The following is a 2,890-nucleotide window of genomic DNA, read 5'->3' on the forward strand; positions in this document are numbered from 1 at the left end:
CCCCCAAAATGCCAGTTCGTAAATCTCAATACAACAAACTCGTTCTTGAAGAATCCTTTATTAGCATAATTGTGGAAAGAAATGCGGTGCATGGGATACTTCCAGAAAGGCTTTGGGAGATCAAAGCCTCCGTTCAATATCATCACACCCACCCGTTATGATCCCCATTAGGAATTCATGAACGATGCTGGTCACAACTATCATTAGGCTCTCAACTAGCATGCATCATGCACGTGATGATGAGGGACCTGGATTAAAGGATTTGGACATAGACTCGGGGAGCTGTAGCTCTACGGAGTAGAATACCGCTTCTTGCACTGTTAAGGTGGTTATCAAGTCGTCGTCTTGACTCTTGAGTTACATAAGCCTGAACTAATCGTGCATTGTAGTGGTGATGAGATTGATATTTTCCTTTGAGAGAATTAAAATATATAATGCCCAAATACCAACGAAATTGGATATGTAGAAACATGATGTATGTGAGCGAACAGCTGTATGTATACATGACATGATTTAAATCTATCNTAGAACACTCACATTGATATTCTTAACCATATGTTTAAACATCAATGTAGTGTTTAAATCAATGTGAATGGGCGTTAATCACTCATTCACTTGGTTGCATCAGCTGGACGTTCAAACAATTGAACGCCTAGGCTGAGAATTATTATTTTTTTTAAAAAATATATTTCTTTAAAATGTGCATGCACGCACCAGACGTGCCATCAAGAGCGTGAGTGGTGGGCAACAGCTTTGGCCCACCCTACATGCATCTTTATTTTTTCAAAAAAAAAAAATTAGTTTTTTTTAAAAAATTAATTCAAATGTTATAATATAATTTTTTTCAAAAACAAAATAAATTTAATGGAAAAAATTTCAACGGTTGAATTTATTTTTAATAAAAAGTTAAAAATTTTGAACGACTATTTTAATTAAAAAATCGAATATTCATCAAATGTTGGAATTTATGAGTTTCAGAGTTTGATAAATAAATCCGCATGAAAAATGAAGAACCAAACTGATCGGACGTAATCAATAGATAGCAACTGAAAGAAAACTTATCGAAATTAAATGGATTAAGAACTGAAGTTCTTATAAAAATAAATAAGTCTTAAAATCAATGACACGAAGTTCAGTAAACGAATTGGTAATTAGAACTGAAAACTTAGTATAACCGGACTGAAAAGACCTTTATCAACTCAAGTGTTCTAAACTGAGTAGACATTAGTTAAAATTGATGTTGTCGAGCTAAACTAATCTGTCGACCAGTTTGACTCCAGATCAGTTAGTCACGTCATCAGTTGCAGTATCATCCGACAGACTGACAGTTTATACCAAAGCAAAACAGATGAGACATAACAGAACAGTCTGATACTTCGTACTACTGTTAAATAAAGTCATCTACATGGACTAAACAACAATTTCACCGATATTAATCATTAAATGCATTCAATGTGACCGTTGGAAGCGAAGACTATATATAGCTGATCGATTCAGTTTAAGAATGTTGGTAAAAAACAATGAACGAATTATCTACAATCATCAATCAGTTGCGATACATTCTCAAGCATTTTTCAGTTTACATATCGCACCTTATAACTCTTAGTTTATTGTATTTATTCATAGCATTCAATTTACTCTTTAGAGCTATTCAGTTATCCAGTGTAAAAGTCCAACTAAAATTGATTATTACAATCTGTTGTAATACATCAAAGTCTTTTAGTGAAAAACATATCTTTGAGATAGAAGTTGTGACGTATGAGCATTAGAAGACTCCGAACATCCACAAAAATTCGTGTGCTCTATCATGTTATTTATTTAGTTTTTACAGCACATCACCTTTAGTATTCAATCTATATTTCAGTCTAATTCCGCACTATCATTAGTTGACTGATTTATATTGAAAAACAAAATTTCTGGATCAGTTTAATCAAAGCACTAAAAGAAAATAGATTTAACAACACTCAAAATACAACGATTTTTGTTAAACTCGTTGTCTATTAGCTGGTATTTTGAGACTACGACAACGTTTTTTTAAACTGTTGTCTTTGAGCAGGTTTTCTTTGAGTATAAGACAACAGTTTTTTTAAAAACTGTTGTCTATGAACGGGTTTTTTGTTACTACGAAAACGATTTAAAATTGTTGTCTAAGACAACGATTTTTTAAACTGTTGTCTTTGAGCGAATTTTTTTAGGTTTAAGACAACGATTTTACGAAACCGCTTTCTTTGAATTTTTTTAAAAAAATTATATTAAAAAAATTATAGTTATACACACAACACATACACATACATCCCAAACCCCAAACCGGTCGCCCCTTCTCCCTTTCTCTTCAAGTTGTGCCGCCGCCGCCTTACACCACCGGAAATGTCAGCCAAACACCTCTCGTCTAGAGCATGACTTGTAGATTTCATTTAAGCTTTGAATCGTATAAATCGACTGGATTGCGTGTTAGGAGCTGATGTTCAAGACTTGTTTCTGTGCGAGCGAATGCTCTTCGATTCCAACTGATTTCCGGTCTTCTCATTTTTATTTAGCTTTGGTTTGAAAATTAGATCTGTTCGGAACGAGCTTTGTTTCGTCCATCCCATTTCAGCTGCGTTTTCTAGCTTCTTTTAGCAATTTTTGGTGAGATCTGGTACTCTCTGGCGAGCCACACCACCTCAGGACAGTTAGCGACTAATGGTTGTTTGTTATATTTTTTGAAGCCTCTAATTTTCCCTTTGTTCCAGCTTGTTTTTCAGCTTAGGGCTACTACGTTTGGCTTGATTCTGGCGAGTCTTCGGCATTGATACTTCGTTTTTATTGGTATATTATTTCAACTGATTCATAAAATTCTTTGTACACTGCAATTCTAAATTCCAAGATGAGTAATCAACCCGAGTCATCT

This window comes from Primulina huaijiensis, chromosome 17 (assembly GCF_012295235.1).
Source record: "Primulina huaijiensis isolate GDHJ02 chromosome 17, ASM1229523v2, whole genome shotgun sequence".
Taxonomy (NCBI): Eukaryota; Viridiplantae; Streptophyta; class Magnoliopsida; order Lamiales; family Gesneriaceae; genus Primulina; species Primulina huaijiensis.